We start from the raw sequence: 18,295 nt of genomic DNA, 5'->3' as shown, positions 1-18,295 counted from the left end.
GGCCTAAAACGAACAAACAAAAAACATAAACAACAATACAACTTATAATTGCCGAATAGATCTGAAGTTGATCTCAAGATTATTGTGTTAAAAGTAAAAAAAAATGTATAAATTATTTTTTAACACTTTAATGAGTAGAACCCTTTTGGATACCCAATCATTTTAGTGGGACTTTTGTTTTTTTAAGTGTCATTGCTCCAAAAATAATAATTAATTAAAATCAATGTTTTTTTGAGTTATTGACCTTTTTAAGGCTCCAATTATTATATAATCTCAAATATTCCACTTAAAAATTTTATTGGGTGAAAATATTGCATATTTTGTGTTTTTTCCATAAAAAATAGGATTTTTTTTGACAAAAAGGGCACACAACTTAAATCTTTAACAACGTTATATTGACAGGTAGACCTAATGTTGATCTAGAGATTTAAACCTTGAGTAATAATAATAATAATAATACATGTTTTATATATATTTTTGATCAAAACCATTCGGGGTCCCTGGGATCAAGCCTGAGTGGAGACCTAAATTTATAATATTTATATATATATTGTATTGGTTTTTTAAATAAAAAATATCAAAATGGCCCCCGCTTGCTTTGATTTTTCAGTGTGCGGCCCTCAGTGGAAAAAGTTTGGCCACCCCTGATCTAGTGTGACTTACCAGGAGAAGGGGTGTCCTCCATGGTCTGCATCCATGGAACCCAGCATTGTGCAGTGTTCATTGGACTGTCTGCCTTGAGATGTTGCCACCAGTGGAGCCCAGATTTATCAGATTCATTCTTTTTCACCTCTCTCACTATCCTCCTGGCCAGCACAGTTGTCACTTTTGGCTTCCGGCCTCTGAGATTTTCCACAGTGCATTGTATTTTCTAATAATACTTTGCACTGCAGCCACTGGAACTTGAAAACACTTAGATATGGCCTTGTAGCCCTTTCCTGACTTGTGATCAGCCACAATGTGCAGCCACAAGTCCTCAGTGAGTTCTTTGGTCCGAGCCATGACTGTCCACAAACCAACTGCAGATGATTAGGATGCTTTAAAACATCTTGGACTATTTAGAATGGTATAGATCGTTTAATTTTCCCATGGTGTGTGACAATTTGCTAAGAGTATGAATAATTTTAAACATGCCACTTTTTGTCTAATTTAATGTAAATAAAACCTGATATACATTTTTATCCAACAATGATGTCTCTTGTACATTGTTTTATTATCTTCTGGAGGATGCCTTTGTTATTTCCAATCAAGACAAAACTTTCTGGTTGAATAAAAGTAACTTTATGTCAAAATTTGCTAGGGGTATGAATAATTTTGTGCTTGACTGTATATATATATCCAATATTACCTCCATCAATACAACAATATTAACACATAATAATAATTATGTTTATCTCTATTATCACCATTACATCAACTCAAATGGAGCAATAACAATATTGATAAAGAATGATAATATTTTACTTTTATTATTACCATTACTATAAATTCAAGCAGAGCAATAAATACATTAGATTACAAGTATTTTATAAGAGAAAGAAGGAGAAAATTTTTAAAAAGAATGGAGATAAATATATAAACATTTAAATTGTAACGATTAGAGATGTTAAATGTTTATCGATACAATACCCTAATTGATATTCCTCATTGACGCAGGTATTTGTCAGAACTCTTATCGGTACTATATTTGTGGGAATGTGACATGTGAAAAAATGCATTTTGATTAGCATTCATAGTAGCTCAAGAGGTTGAACACCTCCAACATGATGAAGTCAACTATGTGTGCAGTGCAAGGTGAGATGCAGTGATGTCATCTTCTTGTAAAGACCACACAGATCCATCACTCTGTTTCTATTCATTACAATTACACTCCGCTGGAAATAATATGTATATATGGCATGCATGTGTAAAACACACACCTTTTACATGATGTATCATATCAAATATATCATATAAATCAATACAATCACTTAGCATGTTATGTGGATGTGCGTTTTGTAACCACAGGCATGGTTGTTTGTGTTTATGTTGCACACGGACGTATTTGAGTGACGGACCGAAAACAATATTGACTGTTGACAGCTATGCCGATGCATGTGTGTGTGGTGTGTATTACATTAAAGGCCTACTGAAATGCGATTTTCTTATTTAAACGGGGATAGCAGGTCCATTCTATGTGTCATACTTGATCATTTCGCGATATTGCCATATTTTTGCTGAAAGGATTTAGTAGAGAACATCTACGATAAAGTTCGCAACTTTTGGTCGCTGATAAAAAAGCCTTGCCTGTACCGGAAGTAGCAGACGAGTAGCGTGACGTCACAGGTTGTGGAGCTCCTCACATCTGCACATTGTTTACAATCATGGCCACCAGCAGCGAGAGCGATTCGGACCAAGAAAGCGACCATTTCCCCATTAATTTGAGCGAGGATGGAAGATTTGTGGATGAGGAAAGTGAGAGTGAAGAACGAGAGGGCAGTGGGAGCGATTCAGATAGGGAAGATGCTGTGAGAGGCGGGTGGGACCTGATATTCAGCTGGGAATAACTAAAACAGTAAATAAACACAAGTCTATTAGCCACAACACAACCAGGCTTATATTTAATATGCCACAAATTAATCCCGCATAACAAACACCTCCCCCCTCCCATCCATATAACCCGCCAATACAACTCAAACACCTGCACAACACACTCAATCCCACAGCCCAAAGTACCGTTCACCTCCCCAAAGTTCATACAGCACATATATTTCCCCAAAGTTACGTACGTGACATGCACATAGCGGCACGCACGTACGGGCAAGCGATCAAATGTTTGGAAGCCGCAGCTGCATGCGTACTCACGATACCGTGTCTGCGTATCCAACTCAAAGTCCTCCTGGTAAGAGTCTCTGTTGTCCCAGTTCTCCAGAGGCCAATGGTAAAGCTTGACTTTCATCTTTCGGTAATGTAAACAATGAAACACCAGCTGTGTTTGTGTTGCTGCAGTCGGCCGCAATACACCACTTCCCACCTACAGCTTTCTTTTTTGCTGTCTCCATTGTTCATTGAACAAATTGCAAAAAATTCACCAACACAGATGTCCAGAATACTGTGGAATTTTGCGATGAAAACAGACGACTTAATAGCTGGCCACCATGCTGTCCCAAAAATGTCCTCTACAATCCGTGACGTCACTCGCAGACGTCATCATACCGAGACGTTTTCAGCAGGATATTTTGCGCAAAATTTAAAATTGCACTTTAGTAAGCTAACTCGGCCGTATTGGCATGTGTTGCAATGTTAAGATTTCATCATTGATGTATAAACTATCAGACTGCGTGGTCAGTAGTAGTGGGTTTCAGTAGGCCTTTAATAAAAAGACTCAGCGAGCAAGTATAATGCTCAATCGTCCAGTTGGAAGTCAAGATACAGAAGGAACTGAAACACATTCAAGCAAAATGCGGCGCAATGGAGTGACGTCAGACGGCAACCAGAGACCTGTCAGTCACAGTGGATGTTAACTTGCTTCAAACCAACTTTATGGATTATTATATTCCCTCGATTTTCACTTTTTTGAGTGGATTAATATTGGCTTGTGGATTTATGGATCGCTAGGAGGACGGTTGATAAAATGCTAAGTGAAGTATATTTATATAGCGCTTTTCTCTAGTGACTCAAAGCGCTTTACATAGTGAAACCCAATATCTAAGTTACATTTAAAGCAGTGTGGGTGGCACTGGGAGCAGGTGGGTAAAGTGTCTTGCCCAAGGACACAACGGCAGTGACTAGGATGGCGAAAGCGGGGATTGAACCTGCAACCCTCAAGTTGCTGGCACGGCCGCTCTACCAACCGAGCTATACCGCCCCAACGTGGTCGGGACTTGTGAGTAAAGTGCGAATTGATATGCTACAAACTTTTTTGTGGTGTTGCTTCCTTATTTGTCATTATTCAAAGCTGATTTTAATGTGTAGCAACGGCAGTTGAACTCAATGTAACAGTGTGTCATTATAACGTCAGTCAGCTGGAACAGAAAATAGCAATAACTGTATCGTTAGTGCAGAATCTTCACGGTGCTCATGGACCAACCTAATTAGGAACCTCGACCAAAAACTAGCGCTACTCGGTATACATCCCTACTTACGATAGTATTAAGAGTAAATCACGCTTAGTGGTGTGCTGTGTTTTTGGTCATGTGGATTTGTGTTCGTATGCGTGTTAATGTGTACATTGGTACGTATAAATTATTATTAGCCTTTATTTAACCAGGTAAAATCCCATTGAGATCAAAGATCTCTTTTCCAAGGGAGACCTGGCCAAGAGGGCAGCCGCAAGGTTACATTAAAAACAGTAAACAAATACATAAAACATCACATTTACAACATTAAAACTTGCTCACATGACACATGTGCATACAGACAAGGTAGACTGCAGTCCTTTCATAGAAGTTTTAAACTCATTCAGCGTAACTAGGGTTTGAAGTTTAATGTTCGATTGTAGGTTATTCCAAGTCTTCGGTGCTGAAAACCTAAATGCTTTCTTGCCCAGTTCAGTTCTTACTTTGGGGACAACAAATTGCAGAACATCCATTGAACGAAGATTGTGACTTCCTTGTTTCTTTGTTAAAAGACAAGACAGATAAGATGGAGTGATACCCAGAATGGTTTTGTAGATGAAAACATACCAATGATTGAGGCGTCGAGCACATAAAGATGTCCAGTTAACCATTGAGTATAACAAACAATGGTGAGTAAGGGGAGCGCAGTTGGTGATGAATCTCAGTGCCCCGTGGTACACACTATCCAGCTTGTGGAGACAACCAGCAGTAGCATTCATGTACAACACATCTCCATAGTCAATAACAGGTAAAAAGGTTGTTTCCACCAATTTCTGTTTCACAGTAAAAGAAAAGCAAGACTTGTTTCTATAATAAAATCCCAGTAAAAGTTTCAGTTTTTTTACAACATACTGAATGTGCTCCTTAAAACTCAAGTGGTCATCAATTAAAAATCCTAAATATTTAAAAGCAGATACTAACATAAATACGGTTCAACTCTGACTTGGGACTTCATCTACTCCGGCACCAAAGTTTGCTGCAGTGGAAAAAGGGTGTTGAGGGCTTTTCTAGTTTATTACATGTAGTTTGCAATAAATCATGAACAGTGTGCTGCCTGAGAATTTATGGACCGAACAAAAGCATTTTATATAACTAATTAAATAATTAAATACATTTGAGAGGGCTGGCATCAGAGGGGTCTTGATTTGGGTTAAAAGCTACTTAACCTTAGAAGAGTATGTGATATTTGAAACTCAGAGAATACAAGCTTAAACATAACTTGTGGTGTACCTCAGTGGTCAATACTAGGACCAAAATGGTTCCACCTTTATATAAAAGACATCTGTAAAGTCACAAAGGACTTGTACTTAGTATTATTTTCAGATGATTTTACTGTGTTTTGTTCAGGAGAGAGCTCAGTGGAGATAATAGGAGGGATGAATAACTGAAAAAAATGGTTTGATTAAAAAAAACTCAATTGAAGTAAAACTAAAATAATGCTACTCAGAAAAGATACACAAGATATTCAAACACAAATACAAATAGATGCTATAGATATTGATAAAATGAAGGAAAACATAAATCTTTTTATAATAATACATGACAAAAATGAGCTGGAAATATTGCATTAGAAAAGTTCAACATAACGTAGGGAGAAATATATAAATAAACAATAAAAGTAAATTATTACTGGACCAGAAATCGATCCATATTCTCTACTGTTTGCTAGAGCTACCATATCTGAGCTATTGTGTAGACATATGGCGGAAAAAAAGGAAAAGTACATCAATTAACTGTCTTACAAAAAGATCAGTTAGGGTAGAATATAATGTTGGTTATAGAGAACATTTAAACATTTTATTTATTAAATCACAAATACTGAAGTTCACTGATCTGGTACAACTAAAACAGGTACAATCATGTATAGGGCAAACAATAACCTGTTACCCAATATATAATGTGCAACAATTTTTTTTCAAAAGAACAGGAGTAAGATAACCTTATGGAAAAGTTCAATTTAAAATATTTTTATGCACTTACAACACTTAAAACCTTTAGTATATCAGTATGTGGGATTAAATCATAGAAGGGATTAAACAAAGAACTCAAATGTACTAAATTGAGGTGTTTTAAAGGGGAACATTATCACCAGACCTATGTAAGCGTCAATATATACCTTGATGTTTCAGAAAAAAGACCATATATTTTTTTAACCGATTTCCGAACTCTAAATGGGTGAATTTTGGCGAATTAAACGCCTTTCTAGTATTCGCTCTCGGAGCGATGACGTCACATCGGGAAGCAATCCGCCATTTTCTCAAACACCGAGTCAAATCAGCTCGGTTATTTTCCGTTTTTTGGACTGTTTTCCGTACCTTGGAGACATCATGCCTCGTCGGTGTGTTGTTGGAGGGTGTAACAACATGAACGGGGACGGATTCAAGTTGCACCAGTGGCCCAAAGATGCGAAGGTGGCAAGAAATTGGACGTTTGTTCCGCACACTTTACCGACGAAAGCTATGCTACGACAGAGATGGCAAGAATGTGTGGATATCCTGCGACACTCAAAGCAGATGCATTTTCAACGATAAACTCAAAGAAATCTGCCGCCAGACCCCCATTGAATCTGCCGGAGTGTGTGAGCAATTCAGGGACAAAGGTCCTCGGTAGCAAGGCAAGCAATGGCGGCAGTTTGTTCCCGCAGACGAGCGAGCTAAACCCCCTATCGACCTTAGCTTCCCTGGCCTGCTGACATCAACTCCAAAACTGGACAGATCAGCTTTCAGGAAAAGAGCGCGGATGAGGGTATGTCTACAGAATATATTAATTGATGAAAATTGGGCTGTCTGCACTCTCAAAGTGCATGTTGTTGCCAAATGTATTTCATATGCTGTAAACCTAGTTCATAGTTGTTGGTTTCCTTTAATGCCAAACAAACACATACCAATCGTTGGTTAGAAGGCGATCGCCGAATTCGTCCTCGCTTTCTCCCGTGTCGCTGGCTGTCGTGTCGTTTTCGTCGGTTTCGCTTGCATACGGTTCAAACCGATATGGCTCAATAGCTTCAGTTTCTTCTTCAATTTCGTTTTCGCTACCTGCCTCCACACTACAACCATCCGTTTCAATACTTTTTGCGCTAAATGAGGCATCTCCTCCTAACTATACGAATGCGCATATTGCCCGTCCCCTTAAAAGGGGTGGGGGGGTCGCACTAATATACAATGAAAACTTTAACCTTACCCCTAACCTAAATAATAAATACAAATCGTTTGAGGTGCTTACTATGAGGTCTGTCGCACCGCTGCCTCTCGATATGGCTGTTATCTACCGCCCCCCAGGGCCCTACTCGGACTTTATTAATGAATTCTCAGAGTTCGTTGCTGATCTAGTGACGCACGCAGACAATATAATCATAATGGGGGACTTTAATATCCATATGAATACCCCATCGGACCCTCAGTGCGTGGCGCTCCAGACTATAATTGATAGCTGTGGTCTTACACAAATAATAAATGAACCTACGCATCGCAACGGCAATACGATAGATCTAGTGCTGGTCAGGGGTGTCACCACCTCCAAAGGTATGGTACTCCCGTATACTAAAGTAATGTCCGATCATTACCTTATAAAATTCGAAGTTCTGACTCATTGTCAACAAACTAATAATAATAATAACTGCTTTAGCAGCCGCAACATTAATGCTGCCACAACAATGACTCTTGCTGACCTACTGCCTTCGGTAATGGCACCATTCCCAAATTATGTCGGCTCTATTGATAACCTAACTAACAACTTTGACAATGCCCTGCGCAAAACCATTGATAGTATAGCACCGCTAAAACAAAAAAGGGCCCCTAAAAGGCGCACCCCATGGTTTACAGAAGAAACCAGAGCTCATAAATTATCATGTAGAAAGTTGGAACGCAAATGGCGCGCGACCAAGCTTGAGGTTTTCCATCAAGCATGGAGTGATAGTTTAATATTGTATAAACGCATGCTTACCTTAGCTAAAGCTAAATATTACTCAAATCTCATCCGCCTCAACAAAAACGACCCTAAATTTTTGTTTAGTACAATAGCATCGCTAACCCAACAAGGGACTCCTCCCAATAGCTCCACCCACTCGGCAGATGACTTTATGAATTTCTTTAATAAGAAAATTGAACTCATTAGAAAGGAGATTAAAGACAACGCATCCCAGCTACAACTGGGTTCTATGAACACAGATACAACTGTATCTACGACGGATACTGCAATACAAAATAGTCTCTCTCTTTTTGATGAAATAACATTAGAGGAACTATTACAGCGTGTAAGTGGGATAAAACAAACAACATGTTTACTTGACCCACTTCCTGGGAAACTTATCAAGGAGCTTTTTGTATTATTAGGTCTATCAGTGCTAAATATTATAAACTTATCACTTTCCTCTGGCACTGTTCCCCTAGCATTCAAGAAAGCGGTTATTCATCCTCTGCTCAAAAGACCTAACCTTGATCCTGACCTCATGGTAAACTACCGACCGGTGTCCCACCTTCCCTTTATTTCGAAAATCCTCGAAAATCCTGCTAACGATGGATTCTGATGCGTCATCTATGTTGCTGCTTCTTGATCTTAGCGCTGCTTTCGATACCGTCGATCATAATATTTTATTAGAGCGTATCAAAACACGTATTGGTATGTCAGACTTAGCTTTGTCGTGGTTTAACTCTTATCTTACTGACAGGATGCAATGCGTCTCCCATAATAATGTGACCTCGTACTATGTTAAGGTAACGTGCGGAGTTCCTCAGGGTTCGGTTCTTGGCCCTGCACTCTTTAGTATTTACATGCTGCCGCTAGGCGACATCATACGCAAATACGGTGTTAGCTTTCATTGTTATGCTGATGACACCCAACTCTACATGCCCCTAAAGCTGACCAACACGCCGGATTGTAGTCAGCTGGAGGCGTGTCTTAATGAAATTAAACAATGGATGTCCGCTAACTTCTTGCAACTCAACGCCAAGAAAACGGAAATGCTGATTATCGGTCCTGCTAAACACCGACATTTATTTAGTAATACCACCTTAACATTTGACAACCAAACAATTACACAAGGCGAATCAGTAAAGAATCTGGGTATTATTTTCGACCCAACTCTCTCCTATGAGTCACACATTAAGAGTGTTAGTAAAACGGCCTTCTTTCATCTCCGCAATATCGCTAAAATTCGTTCTATTTTATCCACTAGCGACGCTGAGATCATTATTCATGCGTTCGTTACGTCTCGTCTCGACTACTGTAACGTATTATTTTCGGGTCTCCCTATGTCTAGCATTAAAAGATTACAATTGGTACAAAATGCGGCTGCTAGACTTTTGACAAGAACAAGAAAGTTTGATCATATTACACCTATACTGGCTCACCTGCACTGGCTTCCTGTGCACTTAAGATGTGACTTTAAGGTTTTACTACTTACGTATAAAATACTACACGGTCTAGCTCCGTCCTATCTTGTCGATTGCATCGTACCATATGTCCCGGCAAGAAATTTGCGTTCAAAGAACTCCGGCTTATTAGTGATTCCCAGAGCCCAAAAAAAGTCTGCGGGCTATAGAGCGTTTTCTATTCGGGCTCCAGTACTATGGAATGCCCTCCCGGTAACAATTAGAGATGCTACCTCAGTAGAAGCATTTAAGTCCCATTTTAAAACTCATTTGTATACTCTAGCCTTTAAATAGCCCCCCTGTTAGACCAGTTGATCTGCCGTTTCTTTTCTTTTCTCCTCTGCTCCCCTTTTCCTTGAGGGGGGGGGCACAGGTCCGGTGGCCATGGATGAAGTGCTGGCTGTCCAGAGTTGGGACCCGGGGTGGACCGCTCGCCTGTGCATCGGCTGAGAACATCTCTGCGCTGCTGACCCGTCTCCACTCGGGATGGTGTCCTGCTGGCCCCACTATGGACTGGACTCTTACTATTATGTTGGATCCACTATGGACTGGACTCTCACAATATTATGTCAGACCCACTCGACATCCATTGCTTTCGGTCTCCCCTAGAGGGGGGGGGGGTTACCCACATATGCGGTCCTCTCCAAGGTTTCTCATAGTCATTCACATCGACGTCCCACTGGGGTGAGTTTTTCCTTGCCCTTATGTGGGCTTTGTACCGAGGATGTCGTTGTGGCTTGTGCAGCCCTTTGAGACACTTGTGATTTAGGGCTATATAAATAAAGATTGATTGATTGATTGAATACATGCGTAATCTGTTGAATCGCTGAAGCCGCTGAAATCCGAGTCTGAATCCGAGCTAATGTCGCTATAGCTTGCTGTTTGTCGTACTAAACATATTTGTTATTTTAATAAATTGCATGTACTGCATAAAAGTGCATTTTTTAAATTATGTTGTCTTAAAAAAAGGAAAGAAAAAAAATAAATTAAATGCTAATGTAAAAACATCATATTAACATATATTCCAAACATATTTTGTTGAAATAAAAAAAAATCAGATTTAATAATCAAATGCATAGGCAATTGTGTAATTATGTCATGAGGTGATTATATATTAAATACTTATACTGTTTATTCCTACTCATTTTTGGACACGCTGAAGTGTGAAACTTTAAATACGTAATATATTACTGTGTATTCTTATTTATATGTTCGAAATAAACAAAAACAAAAAATAAAATAGAGCACAAGCACATTGAGACTAAAAAATACATACTGGTCTAAAAAAAAAAAGCAGTTAAATGTACATGTGTTGAATGCAGAGATTCATTTCACAGTATGTTGTAAATGTGATAAATACAGTTCAATTCTTCCTAATTGTGTCCTGGTGGATTAGAATACACAAACAGTATTCTTGCCTGAAAGGTGCTTTGGAAAAGGACATGTAACTATGTAGCTATTAATATTTTCAAGTTAAGGTCATGCAAACTATTCGGCCAGTGAAATACATGAAAACTGTTACAATGTTGTACTGTGAACATCATCTGGTCCAAGTAGTGTTATCATGTTCTCTCAGCACACAGTCGTCTTCTCTTTCCACAAGGTCAATGAACACACTTGACTGTGAAAGTTGCCCTCTTGTCACTTTGTTCCACTTTCTCAAACATTGTTCATGCTTTCTGTGCATTTGAATATATAGCAGGGCTCTCTAACATTTAGTTTGTTAGCTGCCATCCTCACCTCATTTGAAGTATCTAATGCACATTCAGACAGTGTGCTTCTATGACAAGTTAGCAGAAAACATCAAAGACATCGACCGCACTGTTTGAGTGGAGATCTGCTTCGCGGATAAGATACAATTTAACACTTTATTCTTTGTTTCTTTTTGTCAAAGTAGCACTGATCGCGATGAAAGTTGGGGAGTGAAAAAATGTGGTCAAGAATTTCAGGAAAGTCTTATTAACCTAGCAAAGTGTTTGCTTGGAACCATGCTCTTAAGTGTGAGACGGGATAAAGTTCACTTTTCCCCCACTTTTGTAAAAATGTCTCATTCCTCATAAATAGTATAAGGAGTCATCTGGTAAGGGGGGTCACGCTGGGGATGATGTCACTCAAGACCATTTGACCAATAATGTCAAGGTTGCCATGCCATACTTGGTTTCCATTTTTGCTGTCCAAAAATATAAGGGGTGTATAATTATTGGGTTAATTGCGATTAATAAATGACAGCATTATTAAAAATGGTGTTAAGAAAGATTACCCTCAATACTTGAAAAAAATATGACAATACGAACAAAGAAGTAAAATATCGGACCAAATCATTTGGTGGAAAGGATTCCAGATCCCGGGTCGGTTGAGGACTTGAATGACACCATAGACAGAAGTCCATATTCAGAAGTGACAGAAGAGGAATTAGTCAAAATAGTGAATATATGTAAATTCAAGACCCCAACAGACAGAATTAATATGAAAAATAATTTTAAAAAAGTTATTGAAGAAATTTCAGAACCTTCAACATACATCAGCAATCTATCATTTCAAACAGGCAAATTCCCAAACAAAATGAAAATAAAAGTGGTATCGATTTATAAGACTGGAGACAAATACAAACTATACACTTGTTTCCTTACTTCCATATTTTTCTAAAATTATTTTTTTTAAATGTTCAATAGATTTGACAAATTCATAAGTAAAAGTGGAACACTTGCAGAAAACCAATACGGATATTATTCTGCATTATTGACAGAGGAAATGACCAATGCAATAGCTGGTAAACAAACAGTGTGCAACTGCAGTGTTTAAGGGTCTAACTAAAGCATTTGACACAATTAATCATACAATTTTAAATGACAAATTAGAACAGTATGGCATCAGAGGGTTGGTCCTGGACTGGATAAGAAGCGACTTAACTAAGAGGAAGCAATACGTGAAGCTGGGCGGACATACGTCTACAGAGCTGAATATGTCTTGTGGCGTTCCCCAGGGATCAATACTGGGACCAGAAATTTGTAAAGTTACAAAGTACGTAAAGTTAGTATTAATTGCAGACGACACAGCTGTGTATTGTTCAGGAGAGAACACACAGAAGATAATACAAATAATAACGGAAGAAATGAACAAATTAAAAAGATGGTTTGACAAAAACAGACAATCTTTGATAAAATAATGCTATTTGGTAACAGTAGAAGAGAAAGTCAAATACAAATAGACAGAGTAGATATTGAAAGGGTGAAAGAAACCAAATTATGCGGTGTAATAATAAATAATAAACTAGAAATCTCGTATAAAAAAATGTAAAACGTAAGTTGGCAAGAAATATTTAAATAATGAATGAGGCTAATTATGTTTTGGACAAAATCACTCCATATTCTATCCTGCTTGCTGGTGTTACCATACTGCATGGGTGTCAAACTCTGGCCCACGGGCCAAATTTGGCCCGCCGTGTAATTTCACTTGGCCCTTGAGGCGATATCAAATTAACACTAAAGCTGGCCCGCCGATTATATATTGCGGCGGTGCCGCCGTAACACCGCATTCACCGCTAATTCTAATACTTGCCAACCCTCCCGGGAGTCTTCCAAACTTCAGCGCCCCTCCCAAAAATCGGCAGGTCTGCTTTTCAGCCAGTCCAACGAGTGCTGGCCCAGTCACATAATTACTATTCTGTTGGATCCACTATGGACTGGACTCTCACAATATTATGTCAGACCCACTCGACATCCATTGCATTCGGTCTCCCCTAGATGGGGGGGGTTACCCACATATGCGGTCCTCTCCAAGGTTTCTCATAGTCATTCACATCGACGTCCCACTGGGGTGAGTTTTTCCTTGCCCTTATGTGGGCTTTGTACCGAGGATGTCGTTGTGGCTTGTGCAGCCCTTTGAGACACTAGTGATTTAGGGCTATATAAATAAACATTGATTGATTGATTGATTGATAATATGTGCGGCTTCTGCACGCACACACAATTGAATGCAACGCATACTTCATCAACAGCGATACAGGTTACACTGAGGGTAGCTGAATAAAAAACTTTAACACATTTTGGGAGAACATCCGCACCGTAACACAACATAAACACAACAGAACAAATACCTAGAACCCTTTGCTGCACTAACTCTTCCGGGACGCTACAAGGTGTGTGGGGGGGGGGGGGGGAGGTTTGGTGGTAGCGGGGGTGAATTTTGTAGCGTCCCGGAAGAGTTAGTACTGCAAAGGATTCTGGGTATTTGTTCTGTTGTGTTTATGTTGTGTTAAGGTGCGGATGTTCTCCCGAAATGTGTTTGTCATTCTTGTTTGTTGTGGATTCACAGTGTGGCGTATATTTCTAACAGTGTTAAAGTTTTTTATACTGGCACCCTTAAGTGTAACCTGTATCGCTGTTGATCAAGTATGCGTTGCATTCACGTTTGTGTGCGTACAGAAGCCGGACATATCTTGTGACTGGGCCGGCACGTTAGAATAGATGAAAAGCGGACGTGACGACAGCTCGTAGAGGACGTTAAATGCAGTGTCTTTAAGGCACGCCCCAAGACTGTGGTCCGGGTGGACTCCAAGATATAATGACTGATGACCACCTTCGTTCGATAATGAAGGTTGCCTCAGCTCAAAGCCTGAGCCCCGACATTAATGAACCAGCATCCAAGAAAAGATGTCAGGTATCTGTCTTGGGCACATCAGATTAGATCAGTGTGTTGCAAAATGAGCAGTTTAAAGTCCTGAATGGTTGGTTTATTCATTATTTTATTTTCAAATGTATTAGCCTGTGGAAAACGTTAATGTTGATATTTACCTCAGAAGGCTGCAAATAGAAAAGAGGCATTCAATTTTTTTTAAATTGTATTTGCATTGATATTTTTTTATTATTATTATTATTATTTGAAACTCGATTTTGCGTGTCACTATAAAGTTATATAAGCCTTGCTTGTTCAATATTCAATGCAAAACTTGTTTGGGTCCCTGTTAAAAAGGTTAATTTGTTCAACCTTGGCCTGCGGCTTTGTTCAGTTTTAAATTTTGGCCCACTCTGTATTTGAGTTTGACACCCCTGCCATACTGGATCTGAGTTGTTGTGTAGAAATATGAGCAAATAACTACAAAAGTGAATTTTATTCACTAATTGTGTTAAAAAAAGGGTCGGTCAGAATAATACATAATGTTGGATATTAACAACATACAAACTTTTTATTTGTTGTATCAAAAATATTCAAATTCAATGATTTGGTGCATTTGCAAACAGCAAAGATGATGTAAAAGTAAACTAAAACTTGCTACCCAAGAATTTACAACAATTCTTCTCAACAAAAGAGGAGAAATGTAATCTTAGAGTAAAATCTAACATAAAACATTGTTATGCATGTACAACACTTACAGTAACACCTTTAGTTTATCGTTATGTGGAATTAATTGATGGAATGGGGCAAAATAAATCCAATAAAGTACTAATATGATACAGTTTATGAAACTCAAAGTGTTTACAAAGTACAAAAAAGAAGAATTTTCATAAACATTTTCATAATAATAAGTATTTATTGGGAACTTTATTATTTATCATCAATGTAGTGAATGCTTGTCTGTTGGCTGTTGGCCCTGCGATGAGGTGCCGACTTGTCCAAGGTGCACCCTGCCTTCCGCCCAAGTAAAAAAGAAAAGGGGGCAGAAATAAATGAGATCTGCTTCTTCCTACTTCTTTTAGGACGTGTTGCAATGAGAAATTAAAAAAATGTGATGCACCATGTTGTAACTGTATGCATGTTCGAAACAAACTTAAAATGATAAACCGGGGTGTGAAAAGTATGCCAGTTCAGGCCCGGGAACAGGTTTTAATCCATACTTGCCAACCCTCACGGATTTTCCGGGAGACTCCCGAAATTCAGCGCCTCTCCCGAAAACCTACCGGGACAAATTTTCTCCCGAAAATCTCCCGAAATTCAGGCGGAGCTGGAAGCCACGCCCCCTCCAGCTCCATGCGGTCCTGACTGACGTCAGGTGCGCAACACCACGTAAATCGTTGGCCAACCAAAAAGTAACCCCAGTATGCTATAGCCAACATTCACCAGGAGATGGCAACAGACAAACATAAATAACTCTATTACATTATTCCCCTTTTAGAAATGTATAGAAGTTACTCAAAATAAATAAACAACCCAACCAAAAAAATGCAGCAGCTCAATTAAAAAACTGTACTCAAGCCACATTCTTTTTTTTTTTTTTTTTAGTGCTGAACTCTTAACCCTCATTTGTAAAAAAAAAAAAAATAACATGCTTATTATACAAACAGTATTTGTACACCTTTAACACAGATTTTTATACTGTCCTCAGAGATTCAGTTTTTTTGGTGGTACTCGAAACCTTTCTGGGTACCTGCGAAAGGGTGTTCAGCATGGTTAGAAAAATAGTGACAGAGAATAGAACAAGGATGGACAATTCAACCCTTAACTCAACAATGAGTAGATGAGTGTTATGTGTGTGTATACGTGTAAATAAATGAACACTGAAATTCAAGTATTTATTTTATTTATATATATATATATATATATATATATATATATATATATTGTATATATATATATATATACATATATAAACTGCTGTCCTAAATGTGTCCACTGGATGTCGCAATAGCAATTCTTTGTATCCCCTGCCACGCATCTTCCAAGGGGGCGGAGCTAGTTGCCGCGTAAAGCCAGAGGCACCACTTCCATAATTGGCCGCTACGTACTTACGCTGCTTATTAGTGATAGTATCCACAATGTGGATTGTTACGTTCATGCCTTGCTCGTCAAAGATATTGTTGGTAATGTAACCTGTGACTTGTTTACACAAATCAGTGCTTTTGATCATCTGTACATTTCAGGTTGTACTTAGACTGAGGACACATTTTCTAATAAAATAATAAGCATCTCCTTTTAACTTCATGTGTGATTATTGAAATGAGTCCAAATTCACAAGTTGTGTTGTAGATGATGCTACATGTGTACAGAATAAACCACATGATGTTAGTACGGCAGTTGAGGGAAATGAGTAATTTACATTAACACAATCCTGTAAATTGATGATCTGATGGATGCAATATTAACACCAATGGGAGCATTTTGAAACTCAGACTCAATCCCATCTAATTGACTGATGAACATTATAAGATAATTTATTCAGAAAGTATAAATAGCGACAAATAAAGACGGAATGCCATTAACTGCAACATGTAAGTGTAAAAAAAGACATTATTATTTGTACTTTTACAGAAAATACTTTATCTATTTTTAAAGAAAGAAAACAATCTGAAGTTGTCTTTATTTTTAAGTTATCACACCATGATTTTACCACATAATGCCTAGTTGGGAATAGATTTTCCTCAATGTGGCCCCGAAGCAAACATGAGTTTGACAACCCTGTTAGGTACACAACTAGTGTATTGAAGACATGACATCCTTATCATAATGACAACAAGAGGGGAGAGTTGCTAAATTTACACTACAAAAAGTGAGCTAAGTTAGCACAAACCTTGTTGACGTGATAGCCACATGCACCACATTCAGCTCAGACAAAAGCGATCGACAAACGATCCCATTTGCGATTATTTTTTACAGAAAAATGTCACCGTAGTAAAAAGTCACATGTGAAACTATTGATTGATTGATTGATTTTTGATTGATTGAAACTTTTATTAGTAGATTGCACAGTACAGTACATATTCCGTACAATTGACCACTAAATGGTAACACCCCAATAAGTTTTTCAACTTGTTTAAGTCGGGGTCCACGTAAATCAATTCATGGTAGTCAGATAATTCTAGCCAGTTGCGGCCAAAATGAGGTAAAGCGACAACAGCCAAGGCAAAAAGAATAAACAGATGCCAGAAAAGCTGAACGGCACAGAGTTTGATGCTAAGCGATCAGACACGCCGTTAGCTTAGCCTTAGTCTGCGGCAAACTATCTTGTCAAAGCTGGTGTCATTCTTTGGAATCTATTGATATTTGACCGACTATTCTTTATCCCCACGGTAATAAAGATACAGGACAAAGTGCGTCCCCTGATAACTCGATATGGAACATGTCTTTTCTTTCTAAAAATGAGACGATTCGGTTTTTCAAGGGACTACATGCCAAGTAGTTAACTGGGGATGTAGCGATACACCGTATTAATGATAACCACAGTAAAAATCCAGATGGTTAGTATTACCGTTTTGAATTGTTATCGTAAAACCGTGATTGATAACAGCGCGTTGATAAACTTCCAAAGTGAGTATCGCTAACTTGCTTGGTAGCTTAAAGGGGAACATTATCACAATTTCAGAAGGGTTAAAACCATTAAAAAATCAGTTTCCAGTGGCTTATTTTATTTTTCGAAGTTTTTTCAAAATTTTACCCATCACGCAATATCCCTAAAAAAAGCCTCAAAGTGCCTGATTTTAACCATCGTTATAAACACCCGTCCATTTTCCTGTGACGTCACATAGTGATGCCAACACAAACAAACATGGCGGAAAGAACAGCAAGCTATAGCGACATTAGCTCGGATTCAGACTCGGATTTCAGCGGTTTAAGCGATTCAACAGATTACGCATGTATTGAAACGGATGGTTGTAGTGTGGAGGCAGGTAGCGAAAACGAAATTGAAGGAGAAACTGAAGCTATATCGGTTTGAACCATATGCAAGCGAAACCGACGAAAACGACACGACAGCCAGCGACACGGGAGAAAGCGAGGACGAATTCGGCGATTGCCTTCTAACCAACGATTGGTATGTGTTTGTTTGGCATTAAAGGAAACTAACAACTATGAACTAGGTTTACAGCATATGAAATACATTTGGCAACAACATGCACT

Source organism: Nerophis lumbriciformis, linkage group LG27, assembly GCF_033978685.3.
Source record: "Nerophis lumbriciformis linkage group LG27, RoL_Nlum_v2.1, whole genome shotgun sequence".
Taxonomy (NCBI): domain Eukaryota; kingdom Metazoa; phylum Chordata; class Actinopteri; order Syngnathiformes; family Syngnathidae; genus Nerophis; species Nerophis lumbriciformis.
Note: the sequence above shows the minus strand (reverse complement) of the source record.